Genomic DNA, 23,028 nt, shown 5'->3' on the forward strand with positions numbered 1-23,028 from the left:
TGCTGGCAAGTTCCCATCTTCCAATATCCCAGGTGGGAAATACTAGCTTGTATCTGTTGGAAAGGACCTGGGGACTAGGAGGACAAGTGGTGAGAGACCACAGGCTGAATGCAAGCCAGCAGTGTGCTCTGACAGAAAAGAAGTACAACAAGATCATCAGCTGCATTAAAAAGCAGCACAACCAGACCAGGACAAGTCATTCCTGCTTCAACACTCATTGCACCACATCTACAATACTGTATCTGGTTTTTGGCCAGGAAGGATAACAACCTGAAACAAACTCTGTGGATGACATCCAGCCTGTGCAGGGGGCTGAAGCTCCCACTCAGAGAAGAGAAGCTGGGGAGAAAGATGTTTGTTCAGGGTGCAGAGGAACCTCATGGCAGCTTCTCAATGCCTACGGGGTGGGGAGAGGGGGTGCGTATGAAGATTGACTGAGGCTCTGGCCAGCAGGTCACGATGGGATTGTGACAGGAAACAGTCATACACCTAAACAGCAGACTAGATAGAAGGAAATAGCTTTCCAAGCACTGAACATATTACCCAGAGAGAACATGCAGCCTCATCCCTCGCAGAAAGTGATGATGAGAGTGGGAAAAGCTCTTGAGAAACTTGGTCTCACGATTCCCAGAGCAGCAGGTTCAGGCACAAATCTCTACAAGTCACCTCCACACCCAGTTCCTGTCCAAGCCCATAAATCCATCAGCTTCTCAGCTGGAAGCCAGTTGCTTCTAAAACATACAGACAATGATTCATTTTTTAGAGGGGAAAGGTTCCTTAGATAGAGGGATTTCATAAGATGCCTAGGAAAATGCTCGTGCTGTAATGATTTGCTTTACTCCGAGATACCAGCAGCTTACAAAATGCCAAGCTCTAACCTATTGGTGAGGAAATATTCAAGCCTTCCAGTACCTAACCTGTGCTTCAAGACTTCAGTGACAGAAAATCCATTGGATGGGGCCAGAGGAATGCATCTCACCCCACACCCTCTGTATAGCCACCATTTGTTTAAAGGATCACTCTTCCTTGAGGCACAAAACTAGAGCAGGTTACACAACAGACTGACACCACAAGGGCTTCTCTCTAGATACAAACTGCAGCAAAGAGCATCACAAAAATGTGAAACCAACACTCAGATCAGATCTGTGTCTCTGCTCCGCTCATTAGGAGCATCATGTTTTACTCCCCTTTCAGAGGAAGATACTTCTTCAAGGATAACAAAATCCAGCTCAGCTACAGAACACAGTACCACATAGCAATAAATATCTAACATTTCCTGTAGGGAAAGAATCCTAAGCACAAGTTATTGTCTGAGTTTCAGCTGGGACTGAATTATCTTCTTCAGTGTCTGATATAATACTACGTTTTCATTCTAGAGAAACAATGGAGATAGCGCAGTGATGCTTACAGTTGCTGCCAGGCAGCGTTGTACAGAGCCACAGTCAATCTCAGCTGAGAGCCCAAGGAAGTGAGAAGGAACAGAACTAGGACAGCTGACTTAAACTGGCCAAAGGATATTCCATACTATATGACATATTGTGGAAGGAGTTTTGAAGGGGGTATAACTTCATGTAAATCTCTTCCACTACTAGGAGGCTAACTGGACACTGATTGGTAGGTGGTGAGCAATTGCTTTTGCATTCATCATAACTATTATCCTTTTCTCTATCTCAGTACATAATTCTATCTCAACCCATGAGTTCTACATTGTGTTACTTCTCCCCCCTTCAGTTCTCTCCTGCAGTCCACTGGAATGGAGTGGAGTACTGTAACTCTCTCTGCCAACAGAAAAATAAAAACACATTCATTATTATTTATGGAAGACTGACTGCAGTTCAGGCTCACTGGTTTGAGGTCTCTGGGCATAACCCTGACTGTGAACAGAAGCAATTGCTGAAACAGTCTGTCAAAAAAAGACTGGAGCTTCCTCTTCCAAAAGGCGGTCCTTAGAAACAATGCAATCAAACAGCTTCCCTGTAAGATAAGGTTATCTGAAAATGCATTTAGAGAGTATCAGAGAAAGATAAGTAAGAAAGACAGCACAGAAAGCAGAAACTATTTCTTACCTCTATGACTATAAATATTTCTTTGATGTCTCTCTTACGTGATCCAATGGGCAAACATGTTGATGACTTCAGTTCTTCATGGCATCAATTTCTGTTTTAGCATGAGGCAAGTCATCCTTAAGAGACCATAAAAGCAAGCGATGAAATCGCTAACTACTGTGACATACCAGGTACCACATCTGACTGCTGTGGAACAGAACAAGCACATATGGGACAGTACACAATTCAACATCAACTCAGCAATGACTGACATCACTCCCATAGAAATTCTGAAACAGAGCTGTGAAAAATGAAAAGTAAAACATTCAGCATTTTCATTGGCATTTTGGTAAAGTTGCTGTAATAATGTAACAATAATGTAATGTAATGTAATGATGTAATAACTTCCTCCATTTTAAAGCCAGAGATTTCTGCCCTCTGAACAACCAGCAACAAGATTTGTGGTGCTCTGTTAAACTTTTTCCAGCTCTACAGCATCTTTCAAAAGGCAATGGGACCAGTAGGCTGCATTCGTATGTACCATCCCACCTGCCCCCGTGTTCTTGAGAACTCCACAACTCCAACAGAAGATATTATCATATTTAAATGCCTTTTGGCTTACCCCTACAGTAACTTTCTCCATGATTTTTAGTGCAACTTTTTCACCAGTAAGAAGATGCCGCCCGAGTTTTACCTTGGCAAAACCACCTACAAATCAAAACACAGATGCTTAAAGTTGAGTGTGAATTCTTCTCTAATATAACATTACAATTTCCAACTGGTTTAAAAAACGAATTTCAAATTTATACAAATGAAACCTGACTTAGAGAACTGACAAGAGCTGTTAATCTATTCTCAGATTAATTCTAGAGTGGTGAGACAGACTGTTAGGCGTGCTGTTTCTGTACAAAGATGACACTTACCCGTTACAACTGTTTCATGGAATTCCTAGTACTTGAGAATTTCCTCGTAGTCACTGACAGACATCCTGAATGTGCAAGAACTGAAGATCCTCCAAGCACGTGCAATGAGGAAGTGCCAGCAGTGTTCACATCCTACTTAGGACATATTCTTAGAGGCAGAAGGGACACTCGTGGCAGATCCAGCAATGCTCATCTTCTCACCAACGTGCATCCCCCTCTCACCCAGCAACAACAAAACACAGTGCATGAAGCTGGCTTCACTTAGGTTAACAATATGGAACATCCCTCAGGGCTTTGTGCCACAGAGCAGTAGCAGGGCTGGACTACAGCTTGAGGAAGCAGTGGAAGCCTTTCCCTGTATGGTTACAGTGTCCCTGCACGCACCCCACAGCCAGAGCGTTGCAAGCTGAGCTGTCTTGCTGTTTCTTGTACTCATCCCAATCTATGCGAATGAAAACTCAGAATTCAGTCAAGGCGTTGATTGAGCACGAGCGTGCCTTTATTCAATAGGAAAAAGGAGGGGGTGTGAGGTCTGGAGGAAAGATGGGACTCATTCTCTGTTGTCTGACGAGAGTGTCTCAGAAGTCGTGCTGTTGCCCGGAGCCTGGGACTCTTGGCCTGATTCTACCTCCCCCTCCAAGATGTTTGGCTTCTCCTCTGTAATGCTGACCTGAGCCTGCATGGTTGTGCTGCTGTCGGGGCACTCGTGCTGTGCTTGGGCTGGGCTGTCCTCGAAAGGCACTCGGTTCAGGCTGGTGCCTGAGGAGTCTGGCAGGCTCAGGTCAGCAGCTTCAACAGGTATGGGATGAACGAGAGCTTCAACGATGATGGCATTCTTCTCTTTATAACTGATGTTATACGGAAGGCTTTCATCTGAACTGCAGCATCCTGTGCTTAGTAACAGTTCTTCATTGATGGAATCACAGGATGCTGCATCGTAACATGCCTGGCGTCTTGGAGATATACAAGGGCTCGGGTCACCTAGGAAGGAGTAGACGCACAGCAGTTAGTGTCAAAGTTTCACAAGATGAATCATGAAACAGGTTCTTGACATTTGGCTATGCAGTGATGGTGGGCAGAAGCAAATAGGCTTCTAGCAACAGTGTCACTGTCTTGAAAGTGATCCTCGTGCAGGTCCAGCTCTTGTGTTGACAAGAGACTCATTTGGGAAAGACAGGGGTCAACTGAAGATGTCAGGCACAGGCTTGAATGCCAGAAGGATGTACAAGCCCACTGAAAGCATGAATTCTACCTGTGTTGCTGACAAGCAGTGATTTGAAAGCTGGATTTGCATGCTTACCTGCCAGGACCAAGACTTCAGCTTCAGAGGGCTCCCTGGCACTGCTCTGCAGTTGGCGTTTGGCCACAGGGGATGGTTTGCCCAGGCAGAAGCAGGAACGCCAACTGCAAGCTGCTGACTCTGCCCTCTTACTGGGAGAACTCATTCTGCAGAGAAAACAGAGCATGCTGTCAGTCGTGGTGCAGGGTGAGGGAAGAGCTGCACTGAACCCTTGCCAATAGTTGCCTGTTCCTGTCAATGCCTGGTTTCTGCTGAAACACAGCTTAGAAAAGCGCTCTGTTTCAAACAGCAGAGGATGCTTCCATTCCTACAGCTCAGCCCTCAAGTCCTGTTGGCTAAATACCTCTCAACGATGTCAAGCAGGGACATGGATCCCGAGAATGTTGGAGGCTCAGGCTGCTTCGCTCTCCTGGGGCAGGCCTTCAACAGGGAACGAAGGCAGGAGATGAACTTGCCCCGTTTCTTTGGCTCTGCGCAACAAAACAAAGAAACAAGTTCATTTCAGCCCTGGCTCGGTTGGACGAGGCCGAGTGCAACACATTCAACAGAACACGTAACAACAGAAAGCATGTTCCCAACAAAGACACGCAAGAACGGATTTTCCCCATCCCTGGAGGTGCCCAAAGAGCTTAATGCAGTTCTCTTTCTAAGCTTGCTCAACTCGGGCATTAATGAACCCCCTGAAAGCCACCTTCAGACCCCATTTTACTAACCCGCATTGTCAAATGTAAAATACGCACCTGGCTTTGGCAACGAATGTAGGATGGGCTCGGGCAGTTTTCCCCTGATGAGTTCCACGCACTCACCAGGGAAAAAACCAACCTGTAATAAGAACAAAAAGACAGGTGGGCATTAGCCCAAGCCCAGAGCCAAAGGGAAGGTCCTCTGACACCGACACAGGGCAACTGTTTGCATCCAGAAGCCATCCTGTGCAGGCAGAGCAGCTCCAACCGGAGATTCCCGACTCTACTGAAGCTGTGCTCTCTAGTCAAAAATGTGTGCCTACCTCAAAGCCACGCTTGCCTCTCCACCAGGGGCTCATCTCCTTTGGTGGCATATCAACAATGCACACGATGTCTCCAACCTGCAAAAGATTGAAACATCAATCCCAGCTTCAGCACAGCTAAAACAAAAGCCTTCTTCTACGACATAAAATATGAGAGTATTCCCGAGGCGTTCACACTCTATACTAATTCTGTGCACAACAACAAGGAACGCCTGGAACTGCTTACCTCCAGAGAGAGCTCATCCGGCCCCTGGGCGACGTGGCTCCTAATAACATGGGCTGCCGCAATCGCTGGTACGTTTAAAGATGACATAGCACGCACCAGCTGCGGCTCCCGCATGTTATCAGCCTGCAAAATAGAGCACAGGCCGTGGTCAGGAGATGAGGACAAACCAGGAGGATTTCAAGGCGAGGAGCACATCTGCAAAGAAAGCTGCAGCAAATGCGCTCCGTCCTTATCAGGAGCACTTCAGAAGGAGCTGCACATCTCATCACAGTTATTTCCCTTTCTGGAGTGCATTGCCAGGCCATGCAAAGATGCATCTCTCTCTACCCAGACTAATCAGCAATGGCACTGGCACAGACGGGTGGCCAGGCCCTTTTTGGCCCATTCTTTCATGCAGGAGAGTACACCTGCAGCTCCTTCTAATGGCTCAACACAGGGAAAAAAGACCGGCCAGAGCTTCATACTGTACCTCCGTCGCCGCCAACTCAGGCTCACAGCTGATCCCACTGCACGCAGCACCCATCACAGCAAGTGTGAACAGCTGGAACAGAGCAGAAACACACTTCTGTTTTCTCTATTCACACAGCACAGTATGGACAGACTTCTTCAGAGCTACCCGCGCATACCCTGCGGCAAAACCATGCGGGGGGACAAAACATGGCACGTACCTGGCAGTGAGATCACCTCAAGCTATCTGCAGCAGTTCCTTGTCGCTTTGCTCGGATGAAATGAGAGCAAAAGCTGCACCGAGGCAGTGGGCGGAGGGTGAGTAGAGGAGAGAGAAAGAGCAGGTCAGTGAGCAGGGCTAAGACAGTCATGGAATAACACACACAGCACAACTGTCCCACCCACTTGCTGCAAGACATGCTGAGTCTCAGGCTACGTGATGCCTGTCCACCCAGCAACTTTACAATGCTTCCACTACTGAGCAAAGACAATGGAAGAAGCACGGGACAGGTGCCAACTTTACTGATACCCCCTTTGGAACGTGTGTACCGGGGAAAATTACGTCTGATGGTCAAGAGTAAGCAATACGGTGCTGTGAGCTCAAACAGCCAGCAGTTCTCAACACCTCACTGCCCACCCATCCATCCCACGTCAGCTCAGCTTACCTACAAGCTGCTGCACACGACGGTGAGAAGAAAAAGCACTAAAGATACTAACTAAAGCCACTAACTAAAGGCACTAACTAACTAACGGCACTAACTAACTAAAGGCACTAACTAACTAACGGAACTAACTAACTAACGGCACTAACTAACAACAGTAACTAACTAACAACGCTAACTAACAACACTAACTAACTAACAAAACTAACTAACTAACGGCACAAAAGGCACAAGAACAACAAGACAACCAACCACTCCGACCACTAGCTCACCCACAAAGGAACACAGAACGCACCGCTCCTCCCCTCATTCCAGCCGCTTATGACATCACCAACGGCCAACAGCCTGGTCCACCATGACCCCCCACAAGGCGGGGAGCCAAGACCACGTGGTCACATCTGATTCCAACACGGCACCACAACATTCCAGGACTCAGTGTGGGCTTGGAATTCCATCCTGGTGTGGCAGCGCAATGGGAGGTGTTAGGGCACAGCTGAAGAGCTGACAGACAACAGACGTTTCCAAAGGAGGGTGCCAGATTAACTCTCAGCATTCTCTTGCGGGGCTCTTAGGAATGCTTCAAACCCATTTTCACTGCCTAGCTCATTTCTAGAAAGTCCAGTTGAGAAATGCTCACTTTGTCTGGGGAACGCCTCTATGCATCATGAATGAAAAATAAAATAAAATGGGCACGCGACCCTATGAAACTTACCTCTCTGCTCTTGCTGTCAGCCAGACACCTCAGATGAGCATGACGTGTCCCTGCTCCTGAATGAAGATTCACCCAAGTCTGTGTTCCTCTCTGCTCCATCTCTGGCTCTAAAAGAAACACAGACAGAGATGATTACAAGATCCTTTGTGCAGACGAAAGACAAGGGTGCACACGAATTCTGTTTAGCAAGAAATACTACATTCCCAATGGTAGTACTTGAATCCTCCTTTGGGGCTGGAGCTCAACAGGTCAACACATCAGAAATAACACAAAGTGCATCTGGAAGACGTGTCTCAAAGCCCAGAAAATCCAACACGGGAGGGGGCTGGACAGTGGACCACAAGTGTCCATTTCCATTGCAGCTCCCTGTAGAGAACAGCACCAATCAGCAGGCGTGAATCAATTCATTCACAAGCTGCACAATGACTCTGTTCTTTACATGATAAAGAAACACACAGAGATTCCTGACCAAAAAGTTGGGAGTTAAGAACGACCAAAGAGGTTCCTGTTCCTACGCCTCATCCTCTCACCCCAACTCCTGGGTGATGCCCACAGGCTTCAAGTCAGCTCTCAAATCCATTGAACTCCAGTCACAGAACTCCATCAAAAAGGATGTCACACAAGTGACACTTACATACATTTTGCATCAGAAACAGTGACGCCAGCAGGAGCAGAGAGGTGACTGTCCCCCTGTACTCAGCACTGGTGAGGCCACAACTCTAATTCTGTGTCCAGTTTGTGGCCCCTCACTGAGAAAAAGACACTGAGGCATTGGAACGTGTTCAAAGAAGGGCAACAAAGCTGGTGAGGGGTCTGGAGCACAATGGGGCCATATGAGGAGAGGCTGCAGGAGATGGGAATGTCCAGCCTGGAGAAGAGGTGGCTCAGGGGAAACCTCATTGCTCTCTATAACTTCCTGAAGGGAGGTTGCAGTGAGCTGGGGGTCGGCATCTTCTCTCGTGTCATTACTGATAGAACTAGAGGGAATGTTTTCAAGCTGCGGCAGGAGAGGTTCAGGCTGAACATTAGGAAATATTACTTCTCAGAAAGGGTGGCCAGGCACTGGAATGGACTGCCCAGGGAGGTGGTGGAGTCACCCACCCTGGGGGTGTTCAAGGAACATCTGCAGAAATCCCTGCTGAAATCCTGACCTCTGCCACAGGTGGCTGAGTGACACAAAAGCTGTGTCCTTGGTTCCCGGCCTTACCTTCACATGCTGTTCATCTTGCTCTGCAGCTCCTGTTCTGAATAGTCTTCTTATATTCCCATGTGATGTACCCTGAAATACATCATTTAGTGAGTCTGAACAAAACATAAGACATTAATTGGAACTGTGAAGAAATGTTTTTTGCACTTTACTTGGAGGATGTTACATGCTATACCTTCTTTTCTCAATTGTAACACATGATTTTTTATAAAAAGAAACATAGCAAGTCAGCTCTTCAGTGTGCATATTGATGAAACTTGGTGAAATACAACTTTAGAAAAAGGTAATTTGAAAATTTAAATATTCTTATCAGAATCTCTGCTATTAGTTACCGTGCCCATGTTCTGATTTGATGATGATTCTCTCAGAGCTGTTTTGTCACTCGCCACCTCAAATGCACTTCAAGTGCTTTAGGAGCATCACTGGAATTTTGAATAAACTCTATATATTTTAGGAAAGCTGCAACAGATGCACGACTGCAGTACTTTGGAAAAATATAATCTTGATTGAATGCTGAACAGTGTTATTTAATTATAATCCAGGTAATTAAATTAATTAAACCAAGGGAATCACCTCCCAGTCAGTCAGCTCCCACCAGGGAACTCGCTTCCCTGCCAAGCAGATGCAACCAACACAAGCTGCTACATCACTCTAGGGCCCCACTGAGTCTTCCCAAGGGGTCTCCAAAGGCTTCCCTGTTGACTTCTGGGAACCTGGAAACACTCACATGGAAACCAGTGCCCCCTAATGTGCCCCAGAGGTTTCTCAGGGCCCCGCAATTAGCTCTACAGACATCCAGACATGCCCCAGAGCAAGTATGTGTGCTGTAGGGAGCCCAAGAGACATTCCAGAGTATGCTAGTACTCCTCAGTGCGCTCAAGGGTTCTTCACCTGCCTCTAAATATGCCATACTTGACTTTGTTTTCTCTTCTGGAGCTTAGTTCTCAGCTTTGCTTTCTCATGCCATTTATCATTCAGTTTAGAGATTATTTTAACTAAAATATTTTAATCCACCATATTTTCTGAAAACTAAGAATTGATCCCGCTCAAGGAAACAGAAGAGAAAAACATCACCCACAGGCTGCAGATATTTACCTCGACTTCTCTACATGCCTTCCCCAGTGTGCTTTTCAACTCACCTTGCACAGTGACCCTGGCTTTTGTTTCAGAGTCCTCTGTCTCACAGGTGTACTCCCCGCTGTCCTTGGCGGTAGAGTCATGGATGATCAGAATGGCCCCAGTTCCCTCCTGCTGCAAGTCGTACTTCTGGCTTTTTCTGATTGCTTTGCCATCCTTGTACCACCTGATGTTCACATCTGGTTTCGACAGCTCACGGCTCAGGCTGATGTCCTGCCCTGCTGCTGCTGTCTTATCCTCCAGCTGTTTTGTTACCTCAGTAGGTTTTTCTGAAAGAAAACATGCTTTTTGAGTAACATACACTTAGGGTAGGATGCCTCTCTCAAAATACACGCATCTACATGCTGGAGATAAGTTAGAGAGGCACTTGCAACAGAGGCCATCCTACAGCCAGCAGTAATCTGTAAAGTACAGACAATAGAATTCCAGGCACCATTAATTCTCTCTTAAATCTACCCCACTGAGGATGATGAACCATGTCTGAAAACTGCCTCTTCCTTCTCTCCACTGATCACACTGGGAGCCTCAGATGATGCTCTCAGATGCACATGTTCTAGATAGGAATTTGTTGTACAGCTAGATGATGTGAAGGCCATCCCTTCAGCTTATACTTAGAGGATATTTGCTCCCACAGTTCCCTCAACAGATCATTCCTGATTTACTGTTAATGGAACAAGCTGTAGTGAGATGCCCATTTCCAACACTACCCCAGTGCTTTGGGTAGTTCTCACATTTGTGTCAAATGGTTCCTCCTTTTACTTATTTTTAAGAGAAATTCTCAGTGCTTCAAGGTTCAAGTAGAAGGTTGCTATTCACTTTAACCATATTATGAGTTAGCTCTCATGACAATCTTATCAGAAGACAGTTGAAGGAATCAGACCCCAGAATCTCTCCCATCTCATTACCTTTCACAGACAGAGAGGCTTTGGAGGTTAGACCACGGGCAATAAAAACGACTTCCCCAGAGTCAGTAGGAGTCACACTTTTGATAAGGAGAGTCTCTTACCAACCCACGTTAGAAGCTTTAAATCGCCCACCACTTTCCACTCTGCTTCCATTCAGTGTCCACTTGAACTCATCAATGCTTTCATGGGACAGAATGCATTCAAAAATTCAAAAAAAATTCAAAATGCCATCTTCTACCTCCTGGATTTCATTGTTTTTCAGCCGTTTGCTAATGCCAATATTCAGCTCTGGAAGATAAGAGATAGGTTAGTATGAGGTTTAGATGGAGAAAAGGCATTCGTGACCAATGTGAGTAGCAGTACTGGTGTTTGAACTCAGGATTTGCAGATCATGGCTGCGTTCCTCACTGATGTATTCTCTAAGACATTCTCCTCTCAGAATTACCAGAAAGCTATAAAAAAAAAGAGACGTGAATCTCTTGTCTTTGCTCTGGAAGAGCTACAAGGAGAGCAGCTCAGTCCATGGAGCACAATGAAGATTCAATGAGCTACAGAGGGAAAAACCTAACAGAGAGGACAACTCTAGGATGCTGCGTGAGAAAAAGGGTTTTGCCTACGACAAGACATTAAATGTTTCTATTAGCTAATTTGTTACCATCCTACCCCTACTGGTGTTCAAACCATTTCTCCATTTTAGGGATGTTTAGAAAGGAAACATTTCCAGGACATTCTTGATGTGTTTGGTGATTTTCATGGCAAAAGGAGATACATTTACTTCAAAAGCAATGGGAATTTTCCAGACATCACTGCGCTAAATTGCAGAAATACAGTTCTATTGTAGAAACTATTAAGGCTCGTGGGGGAATAGGTGTAAGACATAGTGACCACACTGAATGTGCTTTTAGCACTCCTTCACTTTCCACAGTACTTACCCTGAACGCCGACATTTGACTTGGCAACATCAGTGCCAATATCACAGGTATATAAACCTGCATCTGACTTCTCGAGGTCATGGAGAAGGAGACATAGGGTCTTCCCAGACTGTAGCAGCTCAAACTTGTTGCCAGAAGTGAGCACAACACCGTCCTTTTTCCACACTGGTTTGACCTTCTCTTTAGAGACTTCGCATTCCAATTTAATCACACCCCACTCCTCAACAAAAGCATCATTCAAACACTTCATGAAGACAGCAAGCTTCTCTGCAATTAAACAGGCAAAACAGAACAACGTGATACAGAAGTTGAGACATTTCCAGTTGTGTTCAGATTTTTAAAGAGGTATCAATAAATCTTTACCATTACTGACGACACCAATATAGAACCTAAAGTGGTTTCATGTCTGTTGACTGAATACGCTTTATGGAATTCTCAAGTATTCAGTAGGAGAATACAGGGAACAGGAGGGACAGCCTGCATTGCCGTGGGTGGGACTGATATCATACAAAAAAATTGGGATGTAGCTCTTCTAAAGCTGGAGAGCTGGCATTGCCCTCACGTGGAGCAGAGCTCATACAGCAGGCCACAGTATTAAGAGGATAAGCTGCTGAACACTTTTGATTTTCCTCTTTATTGACTCCTTTTATCTATCTTCTATTTCACACATCAGAGGTTTACACTGGGGAAAAAAGATCCACCAAATGCAAAAGAAAGGAGAAAGAGGAAATCCTTCAAACTCTGAGCGCGTAGAGTAAAAGAGCTTAATTACTGGGGAGAGCAGATTAGAATCACAGTATCCTTAGAATTGGAAGAGACCCTTAAAGGCCATCTAGCCCAGCTCCCCTGCAATAAACAGGGACATTCACAGCTAGATCGGGTTGCTCACAGCCTGGTCATTCGTCATTCCAGAGGCAAAACACACACTGAATGATCTCTCCCTGCAGTCATAAATCCTTGGAGACAACAACATTGACACTGCATGGCACTGAAGCAGTAAAAAAATTTGCTCCTGTAACTCTCCTTGTGTTAAGTAAAATGATGATAAAAAGCAATTGAATGCTTTGGCAGGACACCAAAACCATCCTCCTTCGTTGATATCTGCTGCAATGGAACCTTCCACTGGAAGAAAGCCCCTGATGACTTGTCACCCCAGAGAGGTGAGCTTTAGAAGCAGGATTGCTGCACAATGGAATGAACTGTCGCTCCTTAGCATCTCTTACATCCAGGAGGGCTGTGATCAGACCCACCTCTCACCTTCAGGCGCGCGCTTTCTGACACCTTGTCTGACTTCACTGTCACTGGGCCAGCATCCTCAGGCTTAACCTGCTTCACTGTCAGTGTGCAGCAGTTGCCAACGTTCTTGATGTCATTGTAATTGTTGGTGTAAAGGAGGTTGCCATTCAGAAACCATTCCACATCCTCATCATCATGGGACAGCTCGCAGGAGAAGACAGCAGAGCTCTCTTCTTCAATTTCCACATCCTGCAGGTGCTTCCTTACTTCTACATCGTGGGCTGTAGGGAAACAAGGTGAACTGTTACCACTGTTACTATAAAGCATACTGGGATGTGGTAGAATGGCTGGACTAGATAATCTTTGTGTAATCTTCTCAGTGAAGTTTATACATTTGCAAAGTTAGCAGGAGAGAACGGCAGAAATCAACCTCAAGAAGAGAAATCTGAGGTGAAATAGGACATGGAAGAGGCCACCCTCCCTGCTCATACCTTCAGCTGTCAGCGTGGCCTCAGTCTCTGCAATTCCCGCCTTGCACTTGTACACACCAGCATCATCGGGCTTCAGCTTCAGAATCTGGAGCTCTGCTGAATGCTTATCCCTCTTGATCTTGTACTTCTCAGAGGGCTCGATGGGTGTGTGGCCCTTGAACCATTTCACAACCTTTGGAGAAGGCCTGAAGTCACAGGACAGGATGACAGAATGACATTCCAAAGCTGTCTTGTCCTCCAACTTCCTGGTGATTTGTATATGGTAATCTGAAAAGCAGGGGTGGAAGAGAAGAAAGGATGAGGACAATTGGAAGAAGAGGAAAGTCTCTTGCATCTATTCCATTCCAATTAATTTCATGTTCACAATGGTTCTTTGAACAACTCTAAAGATAAAACAAATGATTGTCTATAGGGAAGGCCATTGATTACATTTCTATAAAGTAATACTGTATAGTATCTACCAAATGCAAGCTCCAGCTCTTGCTCTGTGCTTATTAAATTGCTCCCAGTTGAGGCTTTTATTCAAATAAGAGTGACTTGAAAATATAATAAGTACTTTAGGATGTGAATGGAGACTCTTACGCTGGGGACAACAGGAGATAAAAAGCCTGCAAATTTCTTTCAGATAAAATCAATGACAAACTGCATCAAATTTAGGTGCTACCAAACTTAAACTTGTCTACTTCAGAAATACAATTAATTTCACCTGATTTAACTTCTTTGGTATAGCCAAGGACAAAACCTCAGCTCTGTAGATCTGAATAGTAAGCACATCACAACTATCCATACAGATCTTTTACTGAGACGCAGCTGTCTCATTTAGTGTCCAATGACTTTGAACTGGAAATGGAGCAGAACCTCCAGACACACACACAATATTTCAAAGACCCCAGTGAAGGAAGACTGGACATTAATTAATTCTCCATCTTCATGATGTAAACCAAGCCAGGATATGTTACCTCTAACAAGCAGATTGGCTGTGGATTTGGATCTGCCAATTGAGAACTGAATGGTGCCTGTCATATCAGTGGTGGTTTTCAGTATGGTCAGCCGGTGGATGGTGCCTTCTTGCTGCATAATCAAGTTTCTGCCAGCCTGTAAGACTTCCCCACGTAGATACTACTTGGGAGGTTTCACAGAAGGAATGGATATCTCGCATTCAAATTTGGCTTCTTCAGGCTCAGTCACATCCTCATCACACAGCTCCTTTACTAGATTAATGGATTGCTCTTTAAGAAGGATGGAAGGAGAGAAAGCAGAGATTTAGAAGGAATGTAAAAAACCCTTACATTATCACCCTACTTACTCACGTCAGCATTACTGCACATGAACACTACACCTATCACCTCAAAATGCCTTAAAACATCATTAAAAAATACTAGAAAGAAAGGAATGTTGTTAAGAAGTCAGACAATATGACTGACAACCTGAAGAGAGCCCAGATCTTCTGATTCCCAGTCCAACATCCAAATCAAAACATGACCTTCCCACCCCGATATCAAACTCCTCGCATTACGAAGCTGGGGACTGAACTCTTGAGTAGTGCGCTAACTCAAATGTCTCCCTTTTCTTTATCACACTTAACATCATATATATACCCTAACATTGTATATAGTAAAAAAAACAAACAAACTCTGTGCTCTTTTCAAACAGCATGAGAAAGTGAAGAAAAAGACAAGCTATGTTTTTTATCCCTCAACGTTCAAACATAAATCTGAAGTCTAGCGGTAGAAAATCAACCTCCTAAGAAAATAATCTGTTTTACTTAGCAAAAGTAAATCCCAAAAGACAAGCTGGATATTTTGAGGGCAGAAAGGTAGGTAGGTAGGAGTATTTATTTCTGTGAAAGGTCCTGGTGGTGTTTAACTTCCTTGACATTCAAGCAAAGGATGTTAGCTGGTTTATAACATAAGATAATTTAAGCAAAATGATCATCAGAAGCATAATTACCTTTAACTTTAAGATGGGCACGAGATTCTGCCTTTTCTGCTATAGATTTTATTTCTGCTGCATCCTTGACTTGGACGCGTGTGTAAGTCAGCGAGTAGGTCTTTCCTGAAGCAGAGAACCACAGAGTCACTAAGGCTGGAAAAGACCACTAAGCTCATCTAGTCCAACCGCCAACTCATCCCTACCAAACTGTGCTCTTGAGAGCAAACCCACAACTACACTTGGCTTCCTTGAGCAAAGAGCTCTGAGGCACATGGCCAGGCTGAGCATCATCCAACTGGTTTCACAGCATCACTGCCTGTTCTCTCATGTCAATGAAACCACCCATTCCCTCACATCCACATCCCACCAAAGCTGCTTAGTGCTCCCAAAGCGAATGCTCACCAGTTGTTTCCAACTTGAAGGTCATCTTCTGGCCAGCAGCCTCGCAGATGTATTCTCCAGCATCTTTCTTCTCCAGCTGCTCCACAACCAGACGCCGTGTTTTGCCCACAGATTCCATTCTGAACTTTCTGGAGGAGGCAAGCAGTCTTCCATCCTTGTACCATTTTACTTCGGTTGGATCCTGTGCTACTTCACAGCTCAGGGAGGCACTTGCTGCCAGGGCAGCACTCACCTCTTTCTGCACCTCCTCCTGGTTTATAAACACAGGTTTTGGCTCTGAGGGAAGAAAAGAAAAAGTATTGACTGAGGGACTGAAATGAGACCATCTTGCAGGTTTGTATGTACAGGTTGGAACAAGTTTAGGTTACCACTTGTGCCCAAACTAATAGCCTTCACTAGAGAATATCAGCTCTTCTGTTAAAACTAAGTGTCAAATCTAGGCAAGAAAGAACCCAGGAACTGAAGGAACCAAGAGGGTCCTTGAACACCAGTCCCATGGTTGCAAGTCACTATGCAAACATATTGAACCCAAAAGAACATCTGTCCTGCAGGCAACCAAAACCTGAGTTCCTTTTACTTAAGACCCACTGTGAAACATCAAAACACATAAACATGTGATAGTCAAATCACTGGCTGCCTTTTCATGACCCAGAACAGTACTCCTGGCTTCCTGAACAGACTCCTCATGGCCTCTACCATTGCCACAACTGTGACTGTCAAAGGCACAAAGGAAATATGCTCACCAACGCAGTCCTTTCTTCTTTGTGTGTGATTTGCAGCTATCTATTTTGCTTTGAGCTCTGGGAATAGTCAGCTCTACCAGGTCTCTTACTGTGAGGAGCAGACTCACCTATCCAGATGCAGCCTCCAACATAAAGGCATAGTAAAAAGTCAGTGTACTACTAGGAGAAGTTCCTGCTTCTCCTGCCATGAAAGGCTGCACGTACAACATGCACTCCAGCCTCACTGCACATACTTATCTTAGTCAAATGTTTCTGTGAACAGGAATTACAGTTTGGGATCTCAGGCACAGGAGAGATTTGAATAATATCTTGAATATTGCTTCCACTGTACATATATCAGTAATTATTATTCTACAGACAGACTGAAACAGGTCTTTGTGCCATACTAAAACCAAATACTTTCTACAAACCCAGCCAATCAAGTCTAGGGAAAAAACCTCAGCACAGACTACTGCAACTGGATCACTGTATAATAGAAACTAGATTTTACTTTACTGTTCTCTGCTGTATTTCAGACAACACCTGTCTTACCTGTGACATGAATCTTGAAGGTGAGTTTCTGGCCAGCAGCCTCGCAGCTGTACTCCCCTGCATCTTTCTTCTCCACCTGGCTCACCACCAGCCAACGCTGTTTGCCCTCTGACTCCACCCTGAACTTCTTGCTCCAGGTGATCAGTTTCCCCTCCTTGTACCACTTCACCTCCGTCTTCTCCTGGGCCACCTCGCAGCTCAGCGTGGCATTTTCTGTTGGTGCAGCCTTCACCTCCTTCTGCACCTTCCGCTTGTTGATAAAGGCATCCTCTGCTTCTGGAACTGGAAAACATTGGGTAAAATAGACATTAGATATGAACAGCTTGTGACTGGAAGATATTTAAAGTTGCTTCTGTGTCGTATTGGGCCATTTCCTGGAGCAACACTGCTTCACAGTGTTTATCACACATTATAAAGCATCCTCAGCACAGTCCATATGGTCATCCCATCCCTCTGGGTAGTCTTTACTATCAGCTGGGACTCTTTATTTTCAGATTTCTTCGAATGAAGACAATGACAGATCTATATATATATATATATATATACCACACCTACACCCCCACAATCTGTTACAACTCCATATTCCTCCCCATATTTGCCCCCGACAGCCCCCAGTAGCCCCATATCACCCTAAGGCCCCCACAACCCTCTATCTCTCCATACACCACCCCTTCAAGCCCCATACCTGCCCATATCCTCCAATAGCTCCCCACAACCCCTACACACCCTCAGAGCCCCCTAGAGCCCCTAGTCCTCCTATGGCCCACCACAGCCCCATATCCCCCCTACAGTCCCCCTCAGCTCCCTTTACAGCCCCTGCACAGCTCTATAGAACAGTCTGATAGAACTACCTCTAGTAGAAGCAATCTCCACACAGAGATCCTTTCCCAGTGGCACTCAGCCCTTCAGTGGGGTCTAAGAGAGCTGCAGCCAGACTCAAACACAACTGCTCACACAGCTCAGCTGCCTTCACCTGTGCTCCAGACGCTGACACATTGCAGCCCCACATCCCCCTCTGCCCCCCCACAGCCCCACACCCCCCTGTCCTCCCCGCACTCCCCATCAGCCCATCCCACCTCAGTGCTGCCTCTGTCTCTTCTCTCCTCTCCCCGTCCCAGCGCCGGCCTCCCCCGGCCTCCCATTGGGCAGCGGCAGCTCCGCCGGCTCCGATTGGCTGAGCTGCAGTGCACGGGAGTGGCCATTGTGGGGGGGGGCAGAGGGGGATGTGGGGACTGCTTCCCAGTTGAGACTACCTCAGCTTTCTGGTCAAGGCATCGACATTGGTGAGTTTTCCTTTGGTAATAACTTTTGACTAAAAAATAACAAAATAAATAAATAAATAAATGCCACAACACAAAGCAGAACACACACACAAAAACCCACAAAAACAAGGAACTTGGATTTAATGGATGCTGAAGATTCAACACCTGTGCATTTGTCATGTGAGTTACTTATTTCTTTTGCCCTTAGTTTGGACACAAATGGCATTATTTTCTTCACAGTAACATAAATGGGAAAAGGAACTGAACTTCTGAAGTTCAAACTTCTGGGTTGTTTTTTTTCTTTTTCTTTTTTTTTTTTTTTGCCTCTTGGAGACACCTGTATTTGGTGGTGGAATGGAATTCCCCCATCCCATTTTAGTGCAGATTTTGTTGTGCTCGATGTGGAATAAACCCTACCCAGCCTGTTCCGCACCGTTCCCTCTGTTTGCAGTACGTAGCCTTTCAGGAGTGTTTATTTGTCATTTCTTGTTCTATGTGACCCTCTGTTTGGCTGACTTTCTTTTTAATTCCGTGCTTTAATCAAGCATGTTGTGAGCTTGTTAGTGCACCAATTATTCTGGAGGGCCAGACTCAATAAAATGTCAGGCTGAGAAGTTGTTTGGCTGTGTTATGTGGGACAAGACCAAATTCATATAGAATCCAGCCCCAGAGAAAAGCAAATGTAGCCAGCAGGACTTGAGGGCTGAGCTGTAGGAATGGAAGCGTCCTCTGCTGTTTGAAACAGAGGGCTTTTCTAAGCTGTGTTTCAGCAGAAACCAGGTAGTGCTGGGAACAGGCAACTATTGGCAAGGGCTCAGTGCAGCTCTTCCCTCACCCTGCACCACGACTGACAGCATGCTCTGTTTTCTCTCTCCAGACTGAGTTCTCCCAGTAAGAGGGCAGAGTCAGCAGCTGGCAGTTGGCGTTCCTGCTTCTGCCTGGGCAAACCATCCCCTGTGGCCGAGAACCAACTGCAGAGCAGTGCCAGGGAGCCCTCTGAAGCTGAAGTCTTGGTCCTGGCAGGTAAGGGTGCAAATCCAGCTTTCAAATCACTGCTTGTCAGCAACACAGGTAGAATTCATGCTTTCAGTGGGCTTGTACCTCTTTCTGTATTCCTGCGTTCGAGCCGTGCCTGACATCTTTGGTTGACACTTGTCTTTCCCAAATGAGTCTCGCAAGCTGCTTGAAACCTGCTTGACAGGCAGCACCAAGCCTTTGCCTCCTTGGATAGTGAAAGTTTACACTGACTACTGTGTATCTACTCTTTCCAGGTGAATCCATCCCTTGCCAGTGCAGGAACACCCCGGCAAGTAGCGATGATGCACGGTGTGCTTCCATCAATGGAGTGCAGTTAGGATGCATGAGTCACTGCAGTTCCAAGGACAGCCTTTCACGTGACAGCAATGATGGAGAGGAGGAGGTCTGACCTATTCAGTTTTGAGCCTCTCCATGCAGGAAAACCTTGCGGTTCTGGAATGTCTTCACCTACGAAGGTAGTGAGGGATTTGGAGCACAGGCCTTACAAGGAGCAGCTGACGGTGTTGGGATTGTTCAGCCTGTAGAAGAGGAGGCTCAGGGGAGACCTTATAACTCTCTATAACTTCCTGAAGGTAGGTTGTAGTGAGCTGGGGGTTGGCCTCTTCTCTCGAGTAATCAGTGATAGAACTACAGGGAATGGTTTTAAGCTGCGCCAGGGAAGATTCAGGCTGGACATTAGGAAATATTACTTCTCAGAAAGGGTAGTCAGGCACTGGAATGAACTGCCCAGAGAGGTGGTGGAGTCACTGACCATGGGAGTGTTCAAGAAACGTTTGGATGTGATGTATGGAATATGATTTATCCGGGAAGTATTGGCAATGGTTGGACCAGATGATCTTCTAGGTCTTTTCCAACCTTGATAATTCTGTGATTCTGAGCTGAGAAGCTTTTCTTGCTCAAGTCCTGCTTCCAAGTTTAACCACCTACAATGAAGTAGATGTCACTTTTCTAGTGTCCTTCAATTCCGTGTCCGCATTTTCCTAAAAGTAAAAGAATTTGGAGGTAACCAGCTGCAGTGAAGTGAGCGATTTCAGTGCCTGTTTCTGATGGTGGCAATGAGTTCAGAGGTCATACTTAATTGACGATTCCTGTTTCCATTCTGACAAAGGCTGTAGTTGCAGCTGACTTCCTGAGGCTGCCATACGTGGTGGTGATGCAGCCTTGGGCTTCTTGGGGATTTGCATGACTCCCACCTTTCCTTTCTGTGTCTTGCAGGTCAGCTGGTGCTGGAAGCGGCCGGTATCTGAGTAGGAATGAAGGTGAGTGCAGGAGCAGCTGCTGAGGGGAGGAAGGAAGTCCATGCTAATGAGCTCTGAAGCATCTGCAGGTACGGTACCAAAGGAGGCAGCAGTGATGCAGGGGGCTCCCCAGCAGGAAGCTGGCTGATCCAAATGCTTGCTGAGAGTTTGGAAGCCCAAACCCTTATGGTCTCTGTAAGGGTGGCTAATAAAAAGATGTTAACCAAGATGGTGGTAAATAGTCAAAGGTTGTTAGCAAAGGAAAACTCACCAATGTCGATGTTTTGACCAGAAAGCTGAGGCAGTCTCAACTGGGGAGCAATCTCCAAGAGATGCTGCCTCAGTGGTGGTCAGCCTTTAAATGAGGTCTCAGAGGAGGTGGAGTCGAGGTCCACCCTTTCTGTGAGCACAGCTCCATTACTCTCACCTGTGCTCCCGCAGCTGAACCAACACTTGCCTCAGCTGATTAATCAGAGGTTCAAGGTGTGATTTCCCATACAATCTCTAAGCTGAAGGCAGCATCTCCTTGATCTGATGGTGGTGTGCCTGAGTGAGGGAGTGATCCAAGCTGGATGCAGAAGAGTCATCTTGATTTCTCTCCTATTTTACTTCAGATGACACCTATTGGGTGTTGGTTTCTTAAAATTTGGATCTAGGAGGTGGCCTCTCCCTTTGCTTCTGGTGAAAGCTGCAGCAGGAGTAGAAGACAAAGAGGTTTTCTTGGTGGCAGCAACACCAATTATTTGATTCAAATGTAGAACTGTGATGAAAATGCTGAAGAACAGATCTGCCTCAAAGACATGCTTGATCATATAAGGAATGAGCATGTGATCCAAGACAGCCAGTGTGGCTTTAGCAGGGGAGGGCCATGCCTAACCAATCTGGTGCTCTTCTATGATGGAGTGACGGCATTTGTGGACAAAAGGAAGGTAACAGATTTCATTGACCTGGACTTGAGCGAGATCTTTGACATGGCCCTCCACCACATCCTTATCTCTAAACTGGAGGGATGTGGATTTGACAGGTGGACCACCTGGTGGATAAGGGATTGGTTGAAAGGCCACAGACAGAGGGTGGTGATTCATGGTTCGATGTCCAGGTGAAGGCTGATAACAAGTGGTGTCATCCAGGAGTCTGTCTTGGGACCAGTGCTTTTTAACATGGTTATCAGTGACACCAATGATGCAATGGAGTGCACCCTCTGCTGTTTGCTGAGTGGTGCGGCTGATGCAGTGGAAGGAAGGGATGCCATTCAGAGGGAGCTCAACCGAGAGGTTGGCCTAGGTGAATTTAATGAGGTTCAAGACAGCAAAGTGCAAGGTTTTGCACTTGGGCTGGAGGAATCCCAGGCATTTCTACAGCCTGGGAGGAGCAGTCCTTAAGAGAAGCCCCGCAGAGAAGGACCTGGGGGTCCTGGTGGATGAAAAACAGAACGTGAGCCATCAGCGTGCTCTTGCAGCTCAGAGAGCAAATGGTCCCCTGGGCTCCATCAGAAGAGGGGATGGCCAGCAGGGACAGGGAGGCGATTGATCTTCATGATCCTTGAGGTCCCTTCCAGCCCGGGCCATTCTATGATTCTGTGATTACACTCACTGACAGAAATAACGGCAGCTGTACAGAAGCTGGATATATTTTGGGACAGTTCTTGTAACCAGCTGATTTTAAGACCTTGCCCAAGTCGTGAGTCTTAATTGCATGTCAGAAGAAAGCTGGGAAAGTGGTTATTGCTCATTCTTTCTCATTTGCTGATTCTTTCTTTAGTGTTCCTTTTCCAAAGGAGATTCTGGTGATGGAAGCAGTTGAAGAAAGAACCAAAGCAGCTCTTGCCAAGAGTGCTTGAAGTCCCTGTGGAGAGAAGCAAAGAACTTGGGCTTCCTCTGGGATGCTCCCCACCATGTCTCAGGAAGGAGACCAACTGCTGTTCCACTTTCTGCTCTGTGTGTGGAAAGGTACGTCTGGGTTTCTTCTGCTTGTTTTTTCTTTCTTTTTCTGGCTTTGAAGGAGAAGGGGTGGAGCAAGGGGAGACCCACTGGTCATTTGTTACCTCAAGAGCAGGATGGATTCTGCATTGACTGTGAAAAACCTGGGCTAGTAGCATGGGCATGTTTCAGGCTGGACTCTTCTTTTGCTGCTTGGTTTCCTTTTGGCTACAGGGAGACAGCTGTCTAAAGGTGTGTTTTCAAACCCACTCTCCAAAACCATGTTTCATTGTTGCAGGTGGTTCAGTGTGCTCTTGCAGTGCAGATGCTGTAGTTTGCTGTAGAATCTGAATGGTTTCTGTTCCTAGGGAAGGACTGGGAGGAGGTAGTGAGAAGAGAATTCAATGCCTGAGGTGTATCTTAGTGAGAAATGTTGGCATGAGGTGCTGAAAGTCTTGAGCTGTCAAAGGCCAGTGAGGCTCAGACTCCTTAACCTGCTGGAGCAGGGTGGAAGCAAGGAGTGGGCACTGCCGTCCCACAAGCGGCACTTGGTTCTGGTCTTCCAGGTCTGTGCTGGCCTGGATTTCTTCTGAGAAGTTTGTTGGAGCTGCTTGGAGTAGTGAAGGGTGGGGAAGAAGTGCTGCTCAAGAGCTAAGGCTCGGCTTGATCATTTTGGATGGATTTAACCATGGTATCTGAAGACATAGTTTCCATCAGAATGATCCCAGCATTGT

General features: G+C 46.0%; 2 long non-coding RNA genes across 2 annotated transcripts in view; one reads left to right on the forward strand and one right to left on the reverse strand.

Annotated features, from left to right (window-relative positions):
• LOC146753250 (uncharacterized) overlaps nt 1–22,290 on the forward strand; it is a 235,405-nt gene extending 213,115 nt beyond the window's left edge. The window contains exon 4 of the long non-coding RNA XR_014940175.1: nt 22,137–22,290. This is a non-coding gene — a long non-coding RNA (uncharacterized LOC146753250). The remainder of the gene's footprint in view (nt 1–22,136) is intronic.
• LOC146753265 (uncharacterized) lies at nt 436–2,151 on the reverse strand. The gene is made up of 2 exons (XR_014940187.1): nt 2,067–2,151; nt 436–731 (listed from the first exon to the last, which is right to left on the reverse strand). It is a non-coding gene; the product is annotated as an uncharacterized LOC146753265 (long non-coding RNA).
• Nucleotides 22,291–23,028: the final 738 nt, after the last annotated feature.

The sequence above is a fragment of the Coturnix japonica genome, unplaced genomic scaffold, assembly GCF_054131305.1.
Source record: "Coturnix japonica strain WE unplaced genomic scaffold, WE-NBRP24 Scf039, whole genome shotgun sequence".
In the NCBI taxonomy this organism is placed as follows: Eukaryota; Metazoa; Chordata; class Aves; order Galliformes; family Phasianidae; genus Coturnix; species Coturnix japonica.